Source organism: Acomys russatus, chromosome 3 (genome assembly GCF_903995435.1).
Source record: "Acomys russatus chromosome 3, mAcoRus1.1, whole genome shotgun sequence".
Lineage (NCBI taxonomy): Eukaryota > Metazoa > Chordata > Mammalia > Rodentia > Muridae > Acomys > Acomys russatus.
This window is the reverse complement of record NC_067139.1, coordinates 64,081,447-64,096,263: the sequence shown is the minus strand read 5'-3', so window position 1 is coordinate 64,096,263 and position 14,817 is coordinate 64,081,447. Positions and strand designations below refer to the sequence as shown.

General features: G+C 38.3%; 1 protein-coding gene across 2 annotated transcripts in view; it reads right to left on the bottom strand.

The window, feature by feature from the left end:
* Grid1 (glutamate ionotropic receptor delta type subunit 1) overlaps window positions 1–14,817 on the bottom strand; it is a 735,616-nt gene that overhangs the window by 225,980 nt on the left and 494,819 nt on the right. The window lies entirely within an intron of this gene.

The following is a 14,817-nucleotide window of genomic DNA, read 5'->3' as shown; positions in this document are numbered from 1 at the left end:
TTGAAATATATACTGGAAAATGGTGAAGTACACTTCAAATAAAGGTGTAAATGATATGTTACCCTGTTCAATAAAAGTACAGAAGAATGTGAATAATTTAAGAGATGATTGGAATAAAATTGAAATTTATATGAATGAGGTTAAAGAAAATAAAATAATAAATGGCATATGTTGACTTGAAACAAAGAGAAAGAGGAAATCTTCAAAATGGGGTAATGAATAAATGCCATAGGTGTAACCACAATTTCAGAGGGAGGAAAAAGACTGTACTAAAAATAATACAATAAGGCTGAAAGTGTACAAAGCTAATAAGTAGAAGAACTTTAATATAAAGAATCAATTAGTTACATTAATCTTACCCTTGGGAAATAAAAGAAAAAATATACCTAGGTATTGCACAATTGTTGAAAATGTAATAGTATCCAGACAGGAAGACACATCTTACTTTCAAATGAGAAACAATCATTGGAAAGCACCATTAATAGTAGGATCACAGAAAGTACAATGATATATATTCAAATGTGGGAAGGAAAATATGAACTAAATTCTATTCAGTAAAAATAGCCTTTGCCCACTAGCTAGATCTGGGTAGGGGTTCGAAGTTTACTGCACATATTGTCCTTGGGTGGTGCCATAGTTTAAGCAGGACCCCTGGGCCCAGATCTGCTCACCATAATGTTCTTCTTGTAGGTTTCTAGGACCCTCTGGATCCTTCTATTTCCCCATTCTCCCGTGCTTCTTTCACCTAGAGTCCCAATAGGATGTCCTCTCCTCTGTCCCACTCTCTGGATAAGTGAAGACTTTCATGGGACATGCCCCTTGGGCTAGTGTCCAGATATAAGTGAGTATATACCACTTGAGTCTTTCTGCTTCTGAGTTAACTCACTCCTTATGATCATTTCTAGTTCAATCCATTTGTCTACAAATTTTGGGAATTCCTTGTTTTTAATAGCTGAGTAGTATTCCATAGTGTAAATGTACCACAGTTTCTTTATCCATTCTTCTACTGAGGGACACTTAGGCTGTTTCCAGGTTCTGGCTATTATGAATAAGGCTGCTATGAACATGGTTGAGCAAATGTTCTTGTTGTGTGCTGGAGCATCTTCTGGGTATATTCCAAGGAGTGGAATAGCTGGGTCTAGAGGAAGCCTTATTCCCAGCTTTCTAAGATAGTGCCAGATAGATTTAAAAAGTGGTTGTACAGTTTGCATTCCCACCAGCAATGAAGGAGTGTTCCTATTTCTCCACATCCTTGCCAGCATATGGTGACACTTGAAATTTTGATCTTAGCCATTCTGATGGGTGTAAGATGGAATCTCAGAGGGTTTTTTTGTTTTTGTTTTTGTTTTTGTTTTTTGCATTTCTCTGATGACTAAAATATTGAGCATTTCTTTAAGTGCTTCTCAGCCATTCGATATTCCTATGTTGAGAATTCTCAGTTTAGTTCTGAACCCCATTTCTTAATTGGGTTATTTGGTTTGGTGGTGTTTAATTTCTTGAGTTCTTTATATATTTTGGACATTAGACCTTTTCAAATGTAGGGTTAATGAAGATCTTTTCCCAGCCTTTAGGCTGTTGCTTTTCTCTGTTGACAGTGTCTCCTGCCTTACAGAAGCTTCTCAGGCTCATGAGGTCCCATTTATTAATTGTTGACATTAAGGCCTAGAAACCTATCTGGCACTTTCTCAGAAAACTGAGAATAGGGCTTCCTCAAGACTCAGCTATTCCACTCCTTGGAATATACCCAGAAAATGTTCCTCCACACAGCAAGGACATAAGCTCAACCATGTTCATAGCAGCCTTATATATAATAGCCAGAACCTGGAAACAGCCTAAATGTCCCTCAGGCAAAGAATGGGTAAAGAAACTGTGGTACATTTATACTATGGAATACTACTCAGCTATAAAAAAAAAAAAAAAAAAAAAGGAAATCCAGAAATATATGGACAAATGGATGGAACTAGAAACAATCATACTGAGTTAACCCAGAAGCAGAAAGACTCACATGTCATATACTCACTTATAATTGGGCACTAGCCCAAAAAGCATGTCCCATGAAAGTCTTCACTTACTAGGAGCTTGGAAGAGATGTGAGGACATCTTACTGGGACTCTTGGTAAGACAAATATAGGAGATAGGGAAATAGAAGGATCCATAAGATCTTAGAAACCTACAAGAAGAACACCGTAATGGGTGGATTAGGGCCCAGGGGTGTCTGCTCAAACTGTTGCAGTAACCAAGGACAACACAAGTAGTAAACATCGAATCCCTACTCTGATCTAGCCAATGGACAGGACATACTCCACAGTCATGTGGAGAGCAGGGACTAACTCTGACATGAACTCTGGTGCCCCATACTTGACAACCTCCCCTTGGTGGGGAGTCCAGGGGGCACTCAAAGAAAGAATAGGCAGGCTACCAACATGAGACTTGATAGCCTGTGACTAGAAAGTGGGGGAGGCGATCCCCCTCGGTCATGGACCTAGGAGAGGGGAATAGGGTGGGTGTGGGAGGAAGGGAGGGTACAAGTGATGGGATAACAATTTAGTTATAATCTGAATACATTAATTAATAAAAAAGAAAAAACAAAAAAATTTTAAAAATTAAAAAGAAGGAAAAAAAGAGACTGTATTTTCAGGGATAATTTCTATAGTTCTACTTGGATGAGGTGGAGGAAGAAGAAAGAGTGATTTTAAAAGTGAATATCTAGGACAACATAATTAAGTAACTGAATAATGATAGTTAAAAATAATAGCAATATCTTATAGAATTTAAAATAAATGTACAATTTAGCCATAGGACACAATAAGACTAAAGAGGTTTAAAATACATTAATGTTGGAAACATCAGTCAAGAGGCAAAGGTGGCATCTAACTATAATGAATAAGAAAATATATTTTAATCTGAGTTATTCACAATTCTGTGAATAATTTAGAAGTCTGTGAAAGTATGTATGAATTAGATAAAAGATGTGGGAAAATAACTAATTTTAAAGAATGAATCATCAGGAAACAGCAAGAGAAATATTCAACAACAGCAAAACCATGCTGACTTAGAACTTAAAGAAACAGTAAGGAACAACTGGATGGAAGGTACAACACAGAGACTATAGACTGACTATTAATTGTACTAAGCAATACAGTATTTCCTTTCAAAAGTCCAAGTCTCAGATATAAAATCCTTATGGAAATATAAAAGACCGCAAACAGGCAAAAGTAATCCTGGATAAAATCACCAATGGTGGGAGCTTTTCAGTACTTGACTTCAAACCTTACTGTATATTTCAAAAAACAACAGCATGGTAATGGACCAAAAGAGAGATTCAGACATGTGGGATTGAAAATGCAGAAACAAGTCCATATAAATATCCTATGATGCTAAAAATACAATAGCAAAAAGAGCTTCTTTAACAGGTAGTGCTAAGGAAAAGAAACTGGGTAGATATAATGTGACTAAAACTATATCCCTATTTAGCACTTTGAATAAAAATCAACTCAAATGGATAAACAACCAAAATTTAAAAATTAAGACTTTAGAACATCTGGAGCAGCAGTTCTCGACCCCTGGGAGTTGGATATCAGATATCCCACATATCAGATAGCCTACACATCAGATAGCAACAAAAAATATTTGTTATGGTTGGGGATCACCACAACATGAGGGACTGTATTCAAGGGTCGTGGCATTCGAAAGGTGAACCACTAGAGGAAACCATGAAGGAAACACTTTAAGATCTAAGAAGAGATAACAACTTTGTCAATAGGACTCCAATAGCTCAGGCAATGACAGCAAGACTAATTGGCAAATGTGGTTTCATTATAAAGCTCAGTGTGACAAAACAAACAACCAAAATAGTGAAGAGAATTAGTGAAAACCTTTGATGGCTGCTCATCCCACAAGAACCATGTGGTTCCCATGTGCAACAGATTGATCTACAACACAATTCCTGCACCTAAGATTGCAGGAACATCATGAAATTAGGGGCAAACAGAAAGTAAGAAACATGCTGTGAGAGTGTCTCTCTTAGAAATGATGGGAAAGCTACATACATGATATCTCAACAGTATGGCTGTATAAACAATAACAGCACCAGTAAACATGCTAAGATGGAAGGGGAAAAATCTCACTGTGTCCTACCCCTAGGGCCAGAAGAGGAAGATGCTTGCTGGGAAGCAGTTTCTTCTAGAGATTACAGGGAGCTACATCCATGAAATCTCAACAGTATGGTTGTCTAAATGAGACCTGCATACTGACAATAGCAATAGATGCAAGGGAAGTTTCACAGGCTTCACCTCAAAATGAAGAGCTTTATAAGTAATCGATGGCTGCTGGCAGAGGGAGAATCAGTTTTCTCCAGGAATAAGTGCCCTGTTAGGCTTTCCTACTATAGGTATTAAAACAAAATTTTAAACATTGTATTACACACACACACACATATATGCTCATATGTATGCATGCATGCATGTATGCTTGTATGTATTGGGGGATGGGTACACATGCCAAGAGTCTCACCACGTGGGTTCCAGGGATCGAACTCATGTCATCAGGATTGGTGGCACAGACTTCTATCCACTGAGCCATCTCACCAGAAAAATCATTTTAATTTTTAATGATGTGAAGACACCAATAAAATGCATATATTATCAGAGTGGACTTAACAAATTATTCAACTATATGATATTCACACAAAAAAATCCACTTTAAAGACAACAGTATAAAGATATATCATATAAAATTAATTTCTAGAGGAGAAATATCTGTAGTGGTACCAGATATAGAAAATCACCAGAAATAAAATAGAATCTTCCACAAGCTTAAAAGGATTAATCTACAAGGAAGGCATAATGATCTGATGAGACTATATATGCAAGCATAAGTAACAGATCCTCAGAAACGATCTGATGAGACCACGTATGTATACATAAATGCATGAAGCAGAAACTGATGGAGCTAAAGGAAAAAATGACACATTTGTAAGGGTTCGTATGGAATTCAATGACCCATCAAAGCATCTGAAAAAAAGAAGTCAACAGGGGTATTTAAATTCTCAGCAATTTAGTCTATCAATGCTGTCTAATCACATAGGCAGAACACCCACGAATATCAGTTGAACATATGCTTTTTCCAGTACCTACTGAATATTCACCAATATGCATGTGCTGGAATAGTAAAGTAGCTCACAACCAATTTTGAAGAACTAATTTCCACAGGTTAGGCTCTTACAACATAATAGAATCTGAAAAGGAATCAATACAACAAAGAAGAGATGAAAATCCCTAAGCAAGTGAAAATTAACATTACACTTCTAAGTAATCCATGTGCCAGACAAGAAGTCTCAAAGGAAATTTATAGAATACATAGAATTGAATACAAATGAAACAAAGCATATTAAGATGAATGAAATCCAGCTTAAAATTGTTCTGATGCAGGAAGGTACACAGCATGGAATGCTTACATTACAAAATGCCATCTGCCACAAATAATTGAAGATTCTACCTCAAGAAATCAGGAAAAGGAAAAACAAAGAAAAGTCAAAATGGGCAAAAATAAGTAGTAGTTACCAAAAAGCAGAAAGTATTAAAGCTGAAAATGGAGAAACAGTAAAACAGAAAGATAATTCTTCAAAACACAGTAAAGGGTTGAAATGGCCCAGACACACCCTTCTGTAGTTCAGTCTCCAGCGCCACATGAGAGACAGAGAACTGACTTCACGAGTTTTCCACTCACCTCCACAAGCACACATCTCACATACATACATAAATAAATTAAAGGTGGCACTACGGTAACTCAAAAAGCATCCTGGAAAACAACACATTTTCTGGCTAAATTAACAAAAAAAAAAATAATAGAGAAGCTATAACAGGAAAGACACGCAGATATTACCACATATGCTACACCTACTTACTGATTCAAATTACTTTATAAATTTAACAGTGTAGAAGGAAATTTTCAATGTATGTGTGCATGTGTATGTGTGTATCTTTAACCAAATTTCAACCATCAGGAAACTGACCACTAGAAATGGACTTGTAATTTAAAAGCTCCTGAAAAAGAAAACGTCAGGATCCAAATGGCCTCCCTGAAGACTTCTATCTGACATCCAAATAATTTAAACAGTTTCTACATAGAATGTTCTGTAAGATGCGAGACAAATGAACGCTTTAATGTATTTTATGAATCTACTATTATCCAAATGTCAAAACAGATACATACAGTAAAATTAAGGAAAAGTAATGCTTGATGATATCTTATGGACTTTGAACAGGTTTCTTCACTATACAAATATGGGCCAATAATGGACAAAAGCTACAGTAATTGAGACATGGTGATATTGGCAGACTCTCTGACATATTGACAATGAAACAGGCTGAAAAACCCAAAAGTAAACACATACAAACATGTCTAATGATTTATGGGAAAATCCAAAGGCAATTCAGTGGAGGATAGAGCAGCCTTTTAAACAAAGGATGATGAAGAAACAGCTAGCAAAACAAAACATCAACCTAAATTTTATAACTTAAAACATACATCAACGCTGGCCCTGCCCCCTCGCTGGCTGCAGCATTCAGGAGAGTGGGCCCTGCTCCTCAGTAGGCAGACAAGTTGGTCTTGGTGGAGGGGGGAACAGGTTAGCTGGCCCAGCCCCTCCCTGGAGGGAATGTGGGCCCTGTACCTAGTCTAAGCAGCACACTAGCGTGGTGAAAGAGGTACAAATGAGCCAGTCCCAAGTGTGTGAGAACAGAAGAGCTGCCTCAGCACCTTGCCAGCTGCAGCAGTTGGAACAGTAGGCCTTGCACATCAACTGGACAGCACAGTGGAGCTGGCTCTGGTGGCATGGGGAGGGTGAAACACCACCCACCACACCACCCACCACACACACACACACACACACACACCGGGCATGAGAACAGGGTACTGACCCTGCCTCCTGCCAATGGCAACATTAGAGGTCTAGCCAGAACAGTGCCAGAGAGCTCCCCCTGATGGTACAGGTAAAGAGCAAGCTGACCAGCTCAGCTACCATGAAAGCCCAGATCCAGGGCTCTGAGTTAGCTCACCCCAAAATCGACATCATTGGTGAACTATTAGGGCATGTGAAAGGACTAGTCCTGCTGATCCAAAGCTGAAGGATCTTCATGACACAGGGCGGCAACAAGATAACTGGGAGAGTCCCAGTGAGGATCCACATTGATTTTGTCACAGAAGGAGACCTCAAACCAGACCAGTGACTCACCGTAACTAACTTTTGCAAGAGATGTGTGGACAGAGGGATATACTGTGGGACACACTGTGACAAACTACAGATGTTTTCTATGCTTTGTTTTGTTTAGTGTGTGTGTGTGTTTGTTTGTTTATTTTGGGGGAGGAGGGTGGATACAAGAAGACCGGGCGATGACAGGAACTGTAAAATGCACAAAGATTCAATAAAAAGTTTAAAAATTATAGTAGAGATGAAAGGATTATTAAAGATCATCTAATTTTTATAAATTATAAGCTTTTTAAATATGTTGTATCCTGTGTTGTAAATTATTTTCAATGGTGTTAGGGCAGGTCTTATTTTAGTCTTTTTTTCTAGAAATACAGAGTATATACTGCTTCATTTTTTTTTCCATCTTAATCATGAAATAGTGCTGGTCAACATGTTTACTTTTAGTTCTCAACAAGTATCATCCTTAAAAACAATTTGATTTTTTAATAACTACACTGATTGTTGTTCTTTAAGAGAAAAAAATGTCGCCCAAAGTGAATAACTGCTTTGTCATGGTATATATAAGTCCTTTACAACTGATGTTCTACAGCCTATGTAAGGCTTTTTCAGTGTATAGTGTTATTTGGCAAAAATCACTTTCTACCTTCAGGTACAGTTTGAGGACAGTCTCTTAGTAAACTTCAACATGTTCCTCTCCCTTGAGGGAGAACTACAGAATGCTAGATAGAAACCTCTGGCTGTAAACCACACTCTATCTCAAGCCCTACCCCAAGTCAAAGTTTAGATAGGTAGGTAGGTAGATAGATGGGTAGATAATAGATAGATAGATAGATAGATAGATAGATAGATAGATAGATAGATAGATAGATCATTATACACATGATGTAAAAATATTTAGGAAAAATATAAGAGAAAACCATCTTTCGATTGTAAGAATAGGCAAATAATTCTTAGGGTACCAGATATGGTGGCACATGCTTTAATACCAGCAATCAAGAGAGAGACACAAGTCAGATTTCTGAAAATTTGAGGTCAGCCTTGTCTACAGCGCTAATTCCAGGATAGCCAGTATGATACAAAAAAACACTGTGTCAAAAAAACACAAACTAACAAATCAACCAGCAAACAAATCTAGAAACTCCATCTCAAAAATAAGCAAAAATATTTAGGGTAACACCAAAAGTGTGAGCTCAAACAGAAAAAATTTGCAAAGTTAAATTTCATCAAAATTCAGATTTGTTTCATACAATGATCCTTAACTGAAAATGCAAAGACAAACAGAAAACATAATAAAATATTCTCAAACAATACAACCAATAAAAGACTAATAGCTGGGATATATAAAGAACTCTCAAAACTCAATAGTACAAAATAATTTATCCCCTTAGGAAAAAGGACAAAACAATTGGACAGATATTTAACTCCAGTAGTTATTCAGATGACAAATAGGCACATAAAAAGTGTTAAATACCCTTGTCGTTGGGGAAGCAAAAACTAAATCAAAACCACAATAAGATACATCTTCATAACTGTAAGCTAAAAGAGTACTGGTGACACCAAAGGCCACTGAGGTGGATGAGAAGTTCTCACATTGTATCGCTGGAGTATGGAAAGGTAGTTAGTTATTCAGAACAATTGTTCTCATAGCAGTAAACACATAGTCACCATGTGACACTGCAATAGCATCCTCTTAGGCATTTTTCCCAGGCAACCTACACACTAAGCTTCATTCTGAAGAGCCCAACGCTGCAAAGAATTCAGGCATCCTTTATGGTCTGATAGGCCAAAGGCTAAACAAACAGTGGGCCATTACTTCCCCGAAAAGCACTGAACAACCAAATATTGAAACCATCAATGAATGAAGCAAATGAGATGAATCTCTGGAAGATTATGCTGAAGGAACAAAAGCTAGTTATAGAATTTTAATTATAATACTGTATGATTTATGTAACTTTTTTTTAATTACAAAATTTTGGAGATGAAGACTACGTATATTTTACTGGCTGTCCATATTTAGGAGTGCAAGGGCCAGAAGCACGTGGTGAAAGAAGATGTGGTATAAATGAGCAACAGGAGGGATTATTTTATGCATTTTATTGAAAAATAAAATAATTCATATTACATCTCATTTGCTATCCCATCCCATGCATCCTCGCATTCCTCCCTCCCTCCCGCTTTCACCCCATTCCCCTTCCCTATAACTGTGACTGAGGGGGACCTCCTACCCTTGAATATGATGCTGGTATGAAAATTATTCTGTCTTGATTGTGGTAGCAGGCACATCAACTAAAACATGACGAAATTGCATAGAATAAAAAGATGTCTGAAAGCACAGAAACATAATGAAACCAGGAGAGTGTGGGTCTGAGTCAGATCCATGGGCTGTTTTCATGCTTACATATTTGTTTCTGTTTTTGAACAACAGTGTCACAGGATGATGCTCTTGGGAGAAACTATCACTCATGGCTGCATGTGAACCTATGCTAACCTAAAAATAAAAGTGCAAGCAATATTCTGAAATGAAAGACAAATTGGAGTCTAAGTCTTAGCTGTTTTAAATAATCAAAGTTGTGTGGCATGCCTGATGTAAAAAAGATAAATGAGCAGCATCAAAAAATTAATCAACATAATTTATCATGCTACCAGGAAAAAGTAAGACTAAAAAGTTTATAATTATATAATCACCTTGATAGACTAAAATTATCTTTGGCCAAATATAATACTCAATCTCAATTTTTTAAACTGTGAGAAAATTGGAAACCTAAGGGCATATTCTTTATCCAAAAAAATGAATGCCAACAAAATATGTAATAGGTATATACCCACAGGTTAGAGCAGCTCTCAATGGCTCATCAAAGAAGATTCTTTTGCAGAAGATGGTGCTAATAGAGAGACCAACAACCGGTCAGTTTTCAGAATAAGAGTATATTCTCATCTTCAAACAGAACATCTATAACATATCCCCTTCATCCAAGACTCAAGGATCATTGTAGAAGATGAAGTAATAAGGCTGCGAGAGGTAGTAGACATCCACACAGGAACAGAATTTGTCAAAGAGTGATGTTGCAAACTTTACCAAATCAAGTTAGCCAAAATTTTGGCATGGCGTGGGAAGGAACTCATGAAGTCTCACTCTTAACTTAGGAGCTACTCTTTGTGATTTATGGCTGCTAGGGAAAAGAGAGACAGTTTTCTGTAGGGAGGGGACCCCTAAGAGGCTATGATCCCATAACCATGCATGTACAGGCAGCACTAAGGCTGAGAATAGTCTCATAGCACATAAAGTTGGGAGAGAAAACTAGTGAAGAAAATGAGGGAAGGGATTGGAATGGAGGAAGTGGGGGTGGGTTTGATCAAAATGTTATATTTGTATGTAACTCTCAAACAATAAAAATGTTTAGGAAATTATTAAACTATTTTTATCTTTTTTATTCATTCATTCATATTACATCTCAATGGTAATCCCTTCCCTTGTATCCTCCCATTCCTCCCTCCCTCCTATTTTCCCCTTACTCCCCTCCCCTATGACTGTGACTGAGGGGGACTTCCTCCCCCTTTATATGCTCATAGGGTATCAAGTCTCTTCTTGGTAGCCTGCTATCCTTCCTCTGAGTGCCAGCAGGTCTCCCCCTCCAGGGGACATGGTCAAATATGAGGCACCAGAGTACGTGTGAAGGTCAGACCCCACTCTCCACTCAACTGTGGAGAATGTCCTGTCCATTGACTAGATCTGGGTAGGGGTTTGAAGTTTACCACCTGTATTGTCCTTGGCTGGTGTCATAGTTTGACCAGGACCCCTGGGCCCAAATCTGCCTATCATAATGTTCTTGTAGGTTTCTAGGACCCTCTGGATCCTTCAACTTTGCCACTCTTCCATGCTTCTCTCATCTAGAGTCCCAATAGGATGTCCTCCCCTCTGTCCCAGTTTCCTGGTTAGTGAAGACTTTCATGGAACATGCCCTTTGAGCTAGTATGCAGATATAAGTGAGTATATACCATTTGACTCTTCCTGCTTCTGGGTTAACTCACTCATTATGATCATTTCTAGTTCAATCCATTTGTCCACAAATTTCGGGAATTCCTTGCTTTTAATACCTGAGTAGTATTCCATAGTGTGAATGTACCATATTAAACCATTTTTAAAAGGTAAGTTCTTAAAAGCTGACCTCTAAGGTTAAATGGTACAGGCATATCTAACGGAAACAGCTAACGTCACACAGCCGGCACAGCTTTTGGGCAAAGATCCAACAAAGCTGAGCCAAATGATGAAATCGCTGTGGTGCAGTCTCCCACATTTTGGCCTTAATCTCAACAGGTAGCATGCTTTGGGGAGAGGGGACCCTTATTATTTCTACCACTTGGGGATACTGGATTGATGGAAGTTTTCTTATGAATCATGTTTGCCCTCTCCCAGGAGTACTACCTCTAAGCTTCCCCAAGAAAGTCCTGAGTACAATGCCCCTCCTACATTTAGATATTCTTATCTGGCCTTACTTGAAGGTGTTCCTTACACCCTGGAGGTTGTGACTCAAATAAATACGCCAGAGACCTCCACTCAAAGATACTCTTTGCACATCTGCCCCTGCACTTACTCAGGAACAAGATCATCAAAACAATGTAAACTTTAAAAGGTAAGCAAAATTCAGTGGTCTACAGAAGCTGGCAGCAGATCAAATTAAAAGGCTTTTGCCTCTACTGATGGACAAGGAAAGGAATAGTGTGGGAAAATGATGAAAGAACAAAGTATTAGACTTCCCTTTTCTTAGAAAAAGTTAACTCATTCAGGGCCACTGTGGTGTCATAGGGCCAAGGAACAAAAGAATACCAAGATTAGACATACAAATCAATTCTACAAATATATAAAGTACAAATATTGTATTATGGCAGATATTGAATAATAGGTGCAGCAGCTTTGGCAGGAAGACTTTTCCTGGGTCCAATGACAATTAGTACTCTGACTATTAAAAGTTGATTATATACTACTTTGGACATAACAATCTGCCCAGGCTGGCTTGAAGACTTTCTTTATGTCCAGTGCCCTTGAAACTGCAAAAACTACCAGCCTAAGAACAGGCTGCCATGCTTTGGCAAAATATGCCCTCACAAGACTGTTAAAAGTTAAATTGTGGGGTTGATGAGGGGAAATGATTGTACAAGGTAATGCTGTTCTGTCATGATCTGTCAATGATGGCTAAACTTATGACCAAGAGGACGTTAACAGGAATGATATATTTTAGAACAACATGCCTACTGAGTTCTGTATAAATAAGAAAGCACTCTGGGTTCCAGTCAGTCAGGCTCCAGAATTCCACCTAATCCCTGTGCCTGACTCATTGCTCACTCATGGCTCTGGCAACCATGACCACCTTTCTTCAGGCCTTTTTTTTTTTTTTCTCTCTCTCTCTCTCTCTTCAGGCCTTTTTCTTACCTGAGGATATCCACTGTCTCTGTATCTGTTCAACTTGCACTATGTACAATAAGAGGAAAGATTCATAAAAGCCATAATGACCAGAAAGAAAAAAACTCATTAACAGGCAGCATGATTGTGTCCTTAGAGAATACAAAGGATATACAGGCAATGTGTTTTAGTATAAATCAACAAACATAGTGCTCTAGAAACAAATTGAATACATGAAGCCAAATAAATTCTTACTCACATGCTATAAAGTAGTAGAAGATAATTGTGAAAATTGCCACATATAGCGTACTGACAAGCATCAAAATCCAGGACTAAATCAAACAAAAATTATCTAGAACTTTATCATAAAAGCTACAGATTCCATAGAGAAGTTAAAGAAGCTATAAATAAAGTGAGAGGTACACTATATTCATTAATTCATTAATTGTTCTATATTGGCAAGATGTTAATGTGCCCTATATTGTTCAAGAGCCAATATACCCTGTCTTAGGGTTTCTAGTCCTGCAGTGAAACACCGTCATCAAAAGGCAAACTGGGGAGGAAAGGGTTTACTGGCATGTACTTCCACATCACTATTCATGATTAGAGGAAGTCAGAGCAGGAACAGGAACAGAGCAAGAGCCAGAAGTCAAGAGCCACTGCAGAGGCCATGGAGGGTGCTGTTTACTGGCTTGCTCCCTGTGGGTTGCTCAGCCTGCTTTCTTTCTTATAGAACCCAGGACAATCAACCGAGGGATGACACCACCCACAATGGCCTGGGCCCTCCCTCATAAATCAGTATTTAATAGAACATCCTACAGGCTTGCCTACAGCCCAGTCTTATGGAGGTGTGTTCGTAGTCGAGGTTCCCTTGTCTCAGATGACTTTAATCTGTATCAAGTTGACATAAAGCTATCCAGTGCACGCTAGTCATGAAGCCAGATTAGTTGTGAAAAATGAACTTATGATCAGTTCAATATCAGCCAAGTGTATCTTGAAACAGTACTGTCAGCTGTCCATGGTCTCCCTGTTCTGAGACATTACTTACACTACCCCATGTGACCCTTTAGTGTCATGTATCCCCCTCTCCTTCAGGGACCTCTGAGAATATTCATCATAATGAAGCATTTTTTTGTTTTGTTGGTCTCATTATACCCCAACAGTAATGAAGCATTTGCTTTAAGTACAATAATAAAGAATGATCCAGCACTACATTTGATGATAATGGCTCTCACAGACACACTTCACAAAGGAAGTCAATTACAAGATCAAAGAGAATCTGACAGTGTGTAAACTGTAAAACTAAGCATAGTAGAAACAAAAATAGGGCCAGTGGTGGGTGTACTAACTAGAAAGGGACACCAAAAAAGACTCCTCTGGTGCTGTAGACATCCTGGGTCTGGTTTTGAGTGTTGTTGACAATGTCCTGTTTGTGTTTTGAAAGCCCGTTGTGGTGCGCTTAACTTGCAGGCGCCTTTTGTATGTGTGCATTCACACTTCTGTTTTCACTAGGAAAAAAACACTAGGATTCAGTCAAAGCTCTACTCAAGACAAAGCCTTCTAAAATGTGCCAGCATAAAAATAAATTATCTCGCCTTCCTATGCTAGGTTTAGAAATAAGAGAAAAACAAGTATCAGGAATTGGGCAGCAGGAAAGATAACATAAATCAATTAATTAAAACATGGCAAAAGCGATTAAGCAAACCTAGTTTTATGCAGGGTGGGGACAAAATTTGTCAGGCTTCATGGAGAATTAAAGGGAGACCACCAGTGTATAACAGCAGATTGAAAAGGGAGCTTTTCCAAAATGCATTTTTAAAATTGTTTGCAAATACTATCCAGAGCTTTAAGTATTAAATTTGTCAAGGATTTCTGTGCAGTAGATACAAAACATAATGCAATGAAATGTAGAAACGAGGGAAAAAAATGGTTCTAAATAGCAAAGGTAGGGCTCCCAGCCCACTGCTAGATCAGAAAAGTTCCTAGTCAAATTTCCCTCATCTTTCTGCATTCTGTCCAGAAATGGAGGGGAGTGTAAGTTATCTTTTGTTCTAATCCTGAAGGAAGCACAAGCTTAATGCAAATGGCGTGGGAAACTGCACGTGCCTGGGCAGAGGTGGAGACACCCCACATACCCCAGATTATCACGATGGAGAAGCACACACCAGGGCAACAGTGGGAAAGCACGTCACGCTTATCAACAGTCTTC